The sequence below is a fragment of the Ostrea edulis genome, chromosome 5 (genome assembly GCF_947568905.1).
Source record: "Ostrea edulis chromosome 5, xbOstEdul1.1, whole genome shotgun sequence".
Classification (NCBI taxonomy): domain Eukaryota; kingdom Metazoa; phylum Mollusca; class Bivalvia; order Ostreida; family Ostreidae; genus Ostrea; species Ostrea edulis.
In genome coordinates this window covers 13,737,807-13,750,659 of record NC_079168.1, presented here as the reverse complement: position 1 = coordinate 13,750,659, position 12,853 = coordinate 13,737,807, and the positions used below count along the sequence as shown (strand labels likewise).

At 32.4% G+C, this 12,853-nt stretch overlaps 1 long non-coding RNA gene across 1 annotated transcript; it reads right to left on the bottom strand.

Annotated features, from left to right (window-relative positions):
- Positions 1-371: 371 nt before the first annotated feature.
- Positions 372-3,087, bottom strand: LOC130055151 (uncharacterized). Its single transcript, XR_008803422.1, has 3 exons — positions 1,479-3,087; positions 914-975; positions 372-603 (listed from the first exon to the last, which is right to left on the bottom strand). It is a non-coding gene; the product is annotated as an uncharacterized LOC130055151 (long non-coding RNA).
- Between the last annotated feature and the right edge of the window lie 9,766 nt (positions 3,088-12,853).

Sequence of the window (12,853 nt, the reverse complement as noted above, 5' to 3'; positions counted from 1 at the left end):
CCATTCCCTATAATTTTATTCATACTCGATGAAAGTTAAAGGGAACGTAGGGTATAAAAAAATATTTTCACATTTCAAATACTAGATATTTAGTAATTAAGTCCACTGGTTATTTCCATTTGATTGTAATCTGTTGTGTAGAAATCGGAATTTAAATATAGCTACACATCATCTGCTGGAGGCTGCCATTTTGCAAGATAAAGTTATCGCTCTTTAAGATATTTCCCACAATCCCATCTGCTAATGACGTATACCGGGCAATTGCCTCTCAGTGAAAGCAGCTGATCATGTCTGACTGCAAAGGATACCAATATGAGGCTGATTAAAATGAAGAGGAATTATTAGCAGCTTCAAATGAAAACACTAGTGAATTGGGATGAATTGATGAAAGCGACACTCTTAATTCTTAAACTTTTAATTTTGAATTCTTTATACAGGATTGTTCATTATCTTCACTTCTTCATTCTTCACTTGAACATTCCTTAGCACATATGATGGACAATGACTGGACAATTCTATCTGTATATGTTGCACAAAGTTGATTTATTCTTCAATATGGATTGAGAGTGGGATAGTTTTGTCACTATTGATGTCTTCATTGAGCTGAAAATATAAAAATGAAATCAAACCATTACTTTATAACTTAAGTAATGAATGTACATGTATTTCACACAACAAAGAGTTTATTTTTCATAGTAGTTTTCTCTCTTTCTGATTTATTATTACATCTGTTTACAAGAGAATTTTGCAATGTGAACCTGTATACAGCACAAATCTGTTGATTATCACTACACCCCTGCAGTAATTGCCACGTAAATGTCAAGATTTGAAAGATTAACTGCACAGGGGGAATTGAAATGACCTTGGTTGTAAAACGTTGTTAATCATTTAATAGAGAAATGCATCAAATTACCTGTTTCCTTAGATGCTAATAGTCCAGGTTGGTCAATAGGTTTCCAAAAGAAAATGGATTAGCTGAAAAATGAAAAATACTCATAATGACTAATTAATTATAGATACTATACTTCATATATACATGTACTATACTTCATTTGTTTACTTGTACATTTTCAATTTCTTTAAAAACAATAGGATAATACAAAATGTGCTAGTGCTGTGATGATTTTTGAAAGTATTACATATATCCTGCTTTTCCTTTTCCTCATCTTTTTGACCTATTTTCTCTTATTTTCTTAGGCTTGCTGCCATCAAATATTTTAGTAACTGCATCTTCTTTTTAATAGGTTTTGATGTGTATCCACATATCTTAACTTAATTAGATATTAATTTAACTTTGAATATTTCATATTTAGCCTATACAAAATGTTCACTGGATAAGGATATTAAAATAAACTGAATTAGATTAAATTAGAAAATTATTATATAAGCAAAAGTTTGTTGTAAATAAACTCTGGTTATTGACACATTAAGAATTATTAGTATTTACCAAGTAAAAAGCAAATATAATTTATACTTACCCTGATATCCTCTTTAAAAGAATCTTTCTCAAAATGCCGTTCAAAAACAAAAGATTCATTTCCAAGGTTACCGGTATGTATCCAATTCTTGCACAATGTTCATAGTTTTTGGGGAGATCAGGGATGCTAAAAGGTAGATACATGTATTCCTTTTCCTTTGACCACAGTGCAAAATTTCGCTTGAACTCCCGACATTTAAATTATAGATATTCTGTAACCCATTTAGTGCTATAGTGCCAGCAGTTGTAATGAATTGCCGCATACACGTCATCAGCCGCCATGATAAGAGATTCTCCCATTCAGCTCAGTTTTCAGTGTAAATGACATATCAAATCTTGTTATCAGCAGCAATTATTTTTTCTATGCTAGATTTTGTTGTCTGCATGGTACCAGTTTTCACATATCAAAATTTCATTTTTGACCCTACGTTCCCTTTAAGATTATACGCCAATTTTATCGTATGTAAAGTACATTTCACAAAAAACATTGTAAAGTGCCAAATTTTGGTCTATTTCATTAATCCGAGGATCCTATATAATCTATAGAAAACAGTCATTTTGGAAAATTAAATAATAATCAATAAAACAAAATTTGTCCAGAAAGTATAGACAATATTTGAAGGAAATCCCTTAATAATTAAGATAAAACAATAAAATTGCTGGAAAACCTTGCTGTTGTTGTGCATTTTATGACAGAAGTAGCTAAAAAGTCAGATATTTAAGTTATCTTCCTTGGCGTAAAAATATAAAATGACCCAAAGCTTTCGTAAATTGTCATTTTTGCAGAAAAGAGTATTTACTTAGAAAATATCTCCATTTGTGTAAACGCGGATATTTATTTATTTTCATTTTTTTTTTTTTTTTTTTTTTTTTTTTGATGAAAAATGAATATCCAGTCCGAACCTTATCAAAGTTTCATGGATAAACAGATATGGCTGACAAGTGATGGAAACGTGAAGTTTGTCTAAAAGTGGTCCTTGTTTTAGGGACATCGACACGATTTGAGCCGCAAAATTTCAAATTTTATTTCCTCCTTTTTAATGTTTAGAATGCTTAACTAAGGTATTTCTAATGGTTAGTAATGACCTGGGGTAGGATGACGCTATAATAGAGAATCAAAGTATAAAAGGGAAAATATAGGGAAACATCTTTAAAAATCATCTTCTCAAGTCCACTTCATTAATGATTAGTCATATTCATTTATGCAAGGATCTTCAGGTAGTGTAAATTCTATTATGCTAAATTCAGGGGCCCAAGAACTAGAGTGAGGAGGAGATCAAAGTCTGATATGGGAATATACAGGAAATTTCTTTTTCAAAATTCTTTTCAAGGTTAGCAGGGCCACACTAAATCATTTCAAAATGCAAATATTTCTAAGTTGTGTTAATTTATTTCTATGCCCCCTTGACTAAAGTCAGGGTGGGGGCATATTGTTTTTGTCATGTCTGTCTGAAATTTGCTCATGTGAGTAATAGAGCTTTGATATTTCATATTTTCCCTTGTGATAAGACCTTTATTTTGGTATCAAAGTATTTTGACCTTGTGACCTTGACCTTTGTGTTTGACCTACTTTTAAGAAAATTTAACCTAGGCTGAATTGTTTGGGGTTTTTTTTTTTAGATCTTAGACGAGTCCAAGATGGGAAGAGGCATTGGAGAGAACACAGAATTACTACAGACAAAAGACTTGTGAAGTAATAAGGGGAATTGCAGAACTCATAGCTCCACTGCAATCTAGATCTATTGACATATATTTCACAGACACACTTTGCAGCTGACAAAGATAGTTAAATGATGACCACTACTTTAAATCTTTGGATGCAGCATATCTCGGTTTTTGAAGTGACAAATTTTATCCCTTTTTGTGAACCAATATTCAAAAGAAACACTGCTATGTCATTAGACATAAATTAAATGAGAGTGGTGAGTTGACAAAATAAGATTCCATACTGTGAAATGTATCTATTGTTAATTTATCAATACAAATTCAGTGCCAATTTTCATAATTTCTAACATAATTATCTAACATATCCGATGAATCAATAAAAATGGATGCATTATCAATTGCTAGACAATCCTTTATTCATTAATTAAAGAGAATTTTCAAAAAACAATTCCGTGGATAAAATTCAACAAACATTATGTATATCTCGTCATTTTATATTTCAACATCAGAGTAAACATGCGTTAAAGCAAGTTTTGCCAATCTGATGTAGGCAGAAATAGAATCTGGCATGTTATTTCAGGAATGTAAATGGAAATCCTTTACAAGAGAGTCAAGAAATTTTTGGTTAATGTTAAAAAAAAAAAACGACTTCGATGTCCTAGAGAAAGGGAGAGGGTGTTTTCTAACCCCCAGACTCTCTGGATCTGCCAATGTTAAGTTTGTAATGTATGTAATTCTTCATGATTGGCAATTGCTTTACTGATAACTTTAACTTCATATGTGTGTGTTAATTAATTGACTGTTATCTCAAATCCTGTGTACAGAAATGACCTAAAAATATCTACATTGTGAAATTTTATATAATGATTTACATGAGCATTATTATGCCTTTACTATATAAACTGTTAACAAAGACATGAAATTTATTTTTGAATGGTCATAGGTTCAGGTAGTTTGTCATGAATTTTAATCTTTTAATCATTGATTGGTTATATCTACTTCATGTCTATTTCTATTTCTCTAGATCAACAATCTTCTTTTAAGTAGTTGACCTTTTTGCACTTATTGAAAATTTAGAGATTTCAGTGCAACTTTTCACCATGAGACCTTCCTTTTCCCACTGAATTTATTATTGTATCTTCAAATACACCTCTTCAACTCCGTGTTTATACATACATGTAATTCATTTCTTTTGAGACAATGTATTGTGTGTTATGAGATCTTAAATTTTTATCATTATCTTGTGAAATATATTGATGTGAAATATGCGCAACTTTAACCATTATTAAATTCATTCATAGACACAAAATTCCTCTTAATTATTGCATATAGTGTATATCTAACATATAGAATATTGCTTTTCTCTATTTGTTTGTTATATGACATTTTAGAGCTTTTCAAACATAGCACATTTTTCGAATATTTCGTGACCTTTCTCACTGAAAATTATCTTAAAGTAGTTATTCCATGTAGAAGCCAAATTAAACATGATAGAAACTTTTCTATTTGGTCAGTAGGAATATGTACAAAGTTTCAGGAAAATCTGAGAGATAGTATTTGACAACCTCTGCCTAATGAAATGTGAAGATAACGAACAGTGATCAATCTCATAACTCCTATAAGCAATACAAAATAGACAGTTGGGCAAACACGGACTCATGGACACACCACAGGTGGGACCAGAGGCCGAGGAGAAGCAAGCATCTCCCCTAGACCGGTCACACCCGCCGTGAGCCCTATATCCAGATCAGGTAACGGAGTTATCCGTAGTCAAAATCAATGTGCCAAGAAGGGCCTAACAATCGGTATGAAACACATCAGACAACATTTGACTAATAATTGTTAATAGACAAAACGTCGTCGATATATCTAAATGTCGAATTGAAGGCCACAGCGAGAGATTTTTTCTTCTCGCGTAGAAGGTTTTAAATAAATTCTGCTTCATATGAATATAGAAACAGGTCAGCTAACAAGGGAGCACAATTCGTGCCCATGGAAATTTCAACGGACTGTTGGAAGACCTGATCATCAAAGACCAAGTTATTGTCAATGAGGAACTCTACCATACTTTTTATTTCAACTTCAGAGTACTTGTGCGTCGAATCAGAGTGGTGTTGAGCAAAGTAAGTTTTTGGATGAATGATCACTAGATATGAATATTTGCATTTTCCATTTTTGTTGAAGAAGCAATTGTCTATGTTGTCAAAAAGTCTAGTCTTTAATCTATCGCGAGGAATTATCGTGTATAGTGTTAAAAAGTCATACGTTTTGATGTTACTGATTTGGGAAAAGTTTTGCGATTTCAAATTTACTAAAAGTTCTTTAGAAGTTTTTAGAATCCAGATTTGATTAACACCACTTCTGGCATATGTAGTCGCACAGTAAGTTTGAAGTTTCTCCTTCACAGCTGATAATATTTTCGTGAGGAGCAAAGATGGGGCTTGGTAGAGCACTTGCTGGAACCAGCAATGTATCTTTGTTTGTTAAGGTTTTTATGTAGTTTAGGAATCCAGTATAGGTACTGTAATATCCTAATGGACACCCTCTTAATTTGGTTGATATATTTTGATAACAGAACACCAATTCTTTAAAAAGTTGAAATCATTTACTCGAAATTGTGTGTAAAAATTCAGTAATTTTGCCAACAATTTGAAAATTAACACCATTTAGTTCCATTTTGAATTTTAAGATAAAACCTTGAAAATTATGTGAAATTTTAGAAATTGACATTGCTCCTAATATACCCTCTTTAACTCTAAAATTTGATATCATGGAGTTCTCGTATATGAAGTGTAAGAACGTCAATTATCTATTTCCATCATTACTTCTAAACTTTTTTTTTTTTTACATCTGTATTGTTTGAAGAAATGATTATATATCTATCTATTTTATGCAATGATTGAGTTATGTTGTTTATGTTATGTTGACACTGATATCTAATCAGTTGAGAGATATAAACACCATGTGGAGGTGATAATGGAATATTGCTACATAAATATGAGAAGTTGACGATGGAAAAGCTGAAATCATTCCGTTTGTCATAAATATCAACTTCAGAGTACTTGTGCGTAGAATATCATGAGCATAAAGCCTACATAAGTTTGACATATTTCAGCAACATCATCGACATATATCAAAAATAAAAAAGGACCTAATATAGACTCTTGAGAGACTTTAATATGTAATTTTTGGAATTTGACATTGAGTGTGCAATACCCTTTCAGTTCTAGAATTTAAATGACTTTAAACCCAAATTACCACTCACTCCACAAGTGTGTAGTTTAACGTAGTTCCACCCTCCTGTGACGTCAAAATATTTCGCAAAGTCAATGATTTGATAAGATTTATTCATCATAGGAACAAAACCTTTGTTGGAGCATTTTTCTATAGTCATCATAATAAATCTTGTTAACCTTAAAATCTTTCAAAAGTCTAAGTTATATATGAATAATCAACCATATCTTTCAAAATGTTGAATCCAAGGGCAATAACTCTGTTTTGATTCAATTATTTATGAAGTCCATTATCCGATAGATTTCCTTTATTTTTCACATTTTGTGTTTATTCAAAGACTCAGTTGCATGACATTGTTATGAATGCTATTATATCGTTTCAACCAGTTTTTGTGAAATTTTGATAATATTGTTGAAGGAAATTGCTATTTTCTGACGTTGATAACAGGTATATGTGTTCTAATTGATAAAAAAAAAATAGTACCGCAACATACTTATTTTATCATATTTATTTTTACTAAGATATATTATTTGAAGAATCAAGAATCACATATCACATTGAAACTATAAGTCTAGAGAGGTGGAATTACTTTAAAAAGACGATCATCATACCATCCTCGATCAACTTTGTTTTAACATACACATGATTCAAATTACAAGACTAAAATTCTTTCTCAAACGAGCGACTCAAAAAGAACATTTTCGTGTCGCTTTAACCTTTCGGCTACATTTTAAACTTAAACACCCAAATATGATACAATGGTTTGAGTTTTGATAGGTTATTTGATTTTGTAAATTTTAGTGCTCAAACGGGTTATTTTACGTCAAATTCCTACATCGCTTGATAACATAATACCTTTTAAGATTAACTTTGATTATTGTCTGCTTATCGTGACACCAGCGTTGTTTGAATAGGTCTATAAAATTTATCGAGATTTTAAGGTGATAAAAAATATGACATTCATTTGTTTTCTCCTTTTTCGTTTCGCTAGGTATCATTATTCACTGTCGATGAATTCACATTAACAAATGTTACCTGTTCATTCCACCACCTAACAACTGCTTTACAAGAAAAAGTTATGGATAATGATTATAATAACATAGTATACTTTGTAATCAATAAATTATGAATAAATATTGCTACTTTTATGCAGTATTTGTTGGACTATCGAAGATTGAAAACTTCATTTTCATTCCTTTGACAACAGCAGTTCCATATTTTCCCCACAATTTATGTATATTTAATTAAATAACATACATCATAAAGCATACGTTGGCTAAGTTTACTAAGCAGCAACGACCTCTTAACTGAAGTCATTTGTTGTCTGTGGAACCTTCTGAATTCTATCACATTTCTTTTAACAAGCCTTACATTAACAACCCTTACGAAATTTAAGAAAGGCAAATAAAACTTGTGCAAACCTAAATAATTCTCAAAAACCATTGAATAAAGACATACAAAAGTCGTCATCCTACATGAATCGAAAAACTCTGTGACTTAAAAATTCAATGGCGCCACTCGACGACTTTTTACACGTCCGTTCCTTAGGCCAGCACGCGTTTATGTATTTTGATTTCAATATGTGTATAACGATGAGAAATCGTTTATCTTGATTGTATTGTCAAATAACACTATTTGTTGCACACATAAAATCATTTGACGTGTATTAAGTGGTTTCTCTTGTTTTCATGTATTGTTCGTTTTGCAAATAAATCCGTTCGTTACGCACTAGATGTTAATTTTCTTTTTAAATACATGTACATTTCTTTTACAGAAAGGTCTGGTAATAAAGCATTTAATGCCATTGATAACATTTTTATGGTCATTGAAATTTCAGTAGGTGCTTATTTTTTCTCACAAGGAAGTTTTTCGGCTTTTCACTGCCCATGCATCGACCATTTCGAAAGGTCTGCCGTAAAATGGCTGAAATATTGCTAAAACGGCGTAAAACCCTGTTCAATCAACAGAAAGGGTTGTTGGGATTTCTTTTCATTACGGGAAAAATACCTAATACAAGTCTGTTTGGTTTTTTTGCAATAAAGATAAGCGAATGAAGACAAATCAAATCCAATATTTTATTTAACTAGAGTAGCATCCCTTGTTTGAGAATGAGTGTTTAACGATTTATATTTACTCTCCATATTGAAAATTAGAATGACAAACTAGGACTAGGGAAAACCCGAATCCCTGAACACATATTTATTAAAATTTGCGGACGTTAAAGCAAACTTAGTTCAAGTGCCACGTACAGAATCCCAAAGAGGTCAGTTGGACCTTGTCAGAGGTAAAACAAAGCCCATTTCTACACAGACATCTTGACTTACTTGTCATTTCATGCTGGCTCCTGTTTGAAATAGTACAGCACCGTAGATCCATCCACAAGTTTTCGATGTGTTGAATTTGTACAGCATTGAAATGCATTCATATAGCTTTTTGTGTTCTTGTTTGTAAATATAAGTTATAATGCAGCAGTAGCGCAGCACATAAAAGTTTCTTTTACCTAATCATGCTCCTACGGAAGTACTCAATATGCATATTTGGGGCATGCGCAATACGTAAACAAATCAGAAAATAACAAAACATGTGTATTTTTAGAAATAAAAGCACGTCTATGTAATTTTTCCCAAGTGATGCATTGGCGAGTTTTTCCGTTTAAATCTAAATTTTCTGAGTCTGGCCGAGTAGTTCTTTGATTATACTTGCTTGCCATAGATTCTCTAAAGGTCATTGATATGTGTTTAGTTAGATGATCACATTTTAAATCTGAATCCATACTCAATGCAAAATACGTGACTGAAATTTAAAAATGAGAACTAAAATCAAGAGTATTAACCAAATATTGATTGTTTGATAGATGTATATGTAAAAATACAAATTTGAGCCAAACCTTTGTTGAAATAGTATAACAGGAGTTGAGGAAAGTAGAATAAATCACATGAAAAGGATATTTTACAATTCAAGAAAATAACTGGAAGTAGTATTATTGTCAAAATCCGATTAACACAGACAACGAGGACAAAACTCCGAATCAGACATACTGCACTTAATCGTAAGAGGGAATTCAAGGCACTTACAAAATTCGAAGATTCAAATCCAAATATCCACATAACAATCATTTGTCTAATCATCGCTCCAGGAGTATATCAATCTCTTCAATCACGATCAATCGAAAATAATTTTAAAAGATCAATAAAAATTCCTTTTTTCATTAATTTCTATAATGTTTTATTCAATTCAGTGTCTTTTTATAGTTCTCTGAATTCCTGATCACTGTCAATGCGTGAGAGGAAAATGTCGGTTGAATTTTTTTTATTTACGAAATTTTCACTTCACACATATATCACGGTTGCATACAGATGAGAAATAGGTTAAATGGATATTTTCACACAACATATTCATTTTGAAATACGAACTTAATAACATCAGGTATACTGTCTACATTTCATATTTATCTTATTCTTTCATATAAGTATATGTATGATGTAAAAATCTTTTGCAGGAGAGAGAGAGAGAGAGCGAGATGCTTTTCATAACTATAATATACTTTAGATCTAGATATAATATATCTATTGATCAAACCACACAAAAAGAAAAAAAAAAGAAACATAATCCTATTTGATGAAAAAGTACATATAGACCTACTTACTAATCATACGTTTTCACATATTATCTGCCAATGAGTCGTCTGAAAAAGTAACAATTACCCAACCTTTTATTCGAGGTAAGCTACTGACAAACAAGTTGATGGTACAGGGATTTCAACAGTCTCGATTGAAGTCAGCATTTCGCAAATTCTATGGTCGTTATAACGATCTAGTTCGTCAATACAACCTCGCATTGGGTCAAATGCTGTCTGACGTGTTTCATACCGATTGTTAAGCCGTTCTTGGCACACTGATTTTGACTGCGGATAACTCCGTTTACCTGATCAAGATATGGGGCTCACGGCGGGTGTGACCAGTCAACAGGGGATGCTTACTCCTCCTAGGCACCTGATCCCACCTCTGGTGTGTCCAGGGGTCCGTGTTTGCCCAACTATCTAATTTGTATTGCTTGTGGGAGTTATGAGATTGATCACTGTTCGTTATCTTCACCTTGCATATAAGTCAAGCAAATTTTTCATTGATTATCTTTTATCGTCAATATCTTTTAGTGAGATTTTGTAGGAAAGATAAATACCCAAATTTGATACAAAGGTTTCAGTTTTGATATGATATTTGATTTTGTTCAGGTGATTTCAAAGTGTTTAAAACACAGAAGACAGCCTCTTTCAAAATTCATGTAGAGAGGAGAATAGGTAGAGTTAAAAACTTCCATATATGGATGATATCATGTTTATAACGTTGCAACCTTTAGTCACTAACATTTTATCTGGTGATTTGTTGGGTTACAAATTTTGATGCGCCATTAATTACTTAATGATTTCCATTTGTATACATGAGTGAATTATTGCATTACATGGCAAATCAATTATTGCTTTCACATGCTGATATGCAATACGTTAGGGATGTCAAACTGTCAATAATTCATATTCGAATATTCGATAGCAGTATTCGAAGATATTCGAATATTCGATAAAAATGGTCATGTACAAAATAAATATTAGGTCTTGATATATGCATTGCCCTTCCCATACTATACGTAAGTGCTTCACATATCTACCTAATCCCTTGAAATTGCTTGTTGTACCACCTCGTGATGTTGGTCTTATAATCACTACAGCTTATAGTGGGGATGGAACAATTACCCGAAGTTTCATAAACAACAGCCTTGAATGGTGGTACATTGTCTTAAAACGATCCCACAAGTGTGGATTCAATTGCATCTTTCTGTACAATCGCTGCTAAACTCGAAGTTGCAATCTGACTAACCAGTGATTCCTGAATGACTTATTTTTCTTAATTTACATTAATTCCAACATCTCCTGCCAGATTTCTCCGGTCATTACCTTTAGTGTCTTTAGATTATCCATGTTTGCAGATGTTCGTCGGATGGAACGTGAAAGGGTGTCCTGTCTCAAGGATCACAACCCCTTCACACGCAAACTATCGTTTCCCTGATTTTCGAAAAAAGAGTAGGCATACTATGGGCCGTCGGGGAAACGCAAACGCTCACAAGCCGTAACCCGGAAGAGTTTGTGTGCGATATTTATCGTGGAAATCTTATTGATCACAAGTTTTTAAAACATCTTTTTCTATATGACAATTGATGACACAGAATACTTTTCAACAATTAAGCTCAATACTATAAAACTTTAAAAGATGATTTACTTACATAAAGCTATTATATAATGCAATAATATCAGTTGATAATTATTTAGAAAAATATATTCTTATGTTCACGTAGTGCGTACAAAGTGATCGCAATGAATATGATATTAACCAGATCTCTTTATCTATAAATGCACATTAGGAAATATTTTTATTTTCTGTGGTACGAATGACATATATGTCCCTACACAACTAGGTAAGGGCTTCTATAGTAAAATGCACTATCATCATGGGATGAATTTAAACCTCAAATTTACAGGTATAATTACACTTGTTACGGTTAAACACCGAAACGATACTACCCATATGTTGACTGTGACTGGGCTAACGTAAATTCCCGCATGGTATCAGTTAAATATCACGTAACACTTTATTTGGAAAGCAACAAGAGGTCCTACTTGTGAACAAACGTTTAGGTTCATGCGAGTAACAAGCTGAATATTTATTGATATACTCAGAAAGAAATAAAAATCCTTTACATGAAAAGTGTTGGGAACAAACGCATGCTCAAACTAAACCTGCTATAATTTAACAACATATCAACAGTCATCAGCGAATTACCGGAGTTGTCCACGTTCCTATATATATCATACCATTAATATGCAAGACGTAATTTGGCCCCTGCATCTTTCAAACGCATAAATATATCTAGAATATATTTCAGAAAAAATCATATTGCTTTTTATAGCAGATGAAAATAACTTTGTCACTGTTTCTGTAGAATGAGATTATTTATGTACATAACGGAATTTTTAGATGCATCAGTCATTCAGATTAGGGGCGATTTCAATGTCACAATATAATATGAATATCATAGGTGAATATGAATATCGCCTTCGTTCTGCAACTCTAAGGAGAAGGTAATTTGGACTGATGAACTAACCGCTTCTTTCAAAGAAGCATTGCAGGTTTTGACCACAAATATATCAAACTTCCGCGTCCTGAAGGACAGCTGTGTATTGTCACTGATGTCACTGATGTTGCTTTCAGGAGAGGTGTTGGTGCCACTTTGTATCTCTGTGTGTTATCTGACACCAAATCATGCGTGCACGTGGGTCCGTTAAGGCAGGTTATGAAAATCTTTACTGGGATAAAATTGCGAAACCATTTGACGTCAGAATTGAAATAAGTATATCACCAAGTATATATCGATTTCCGATTTTGTTTTTATGTAAATTTTATTTATGCAGCTACTAAGACCCAAAGA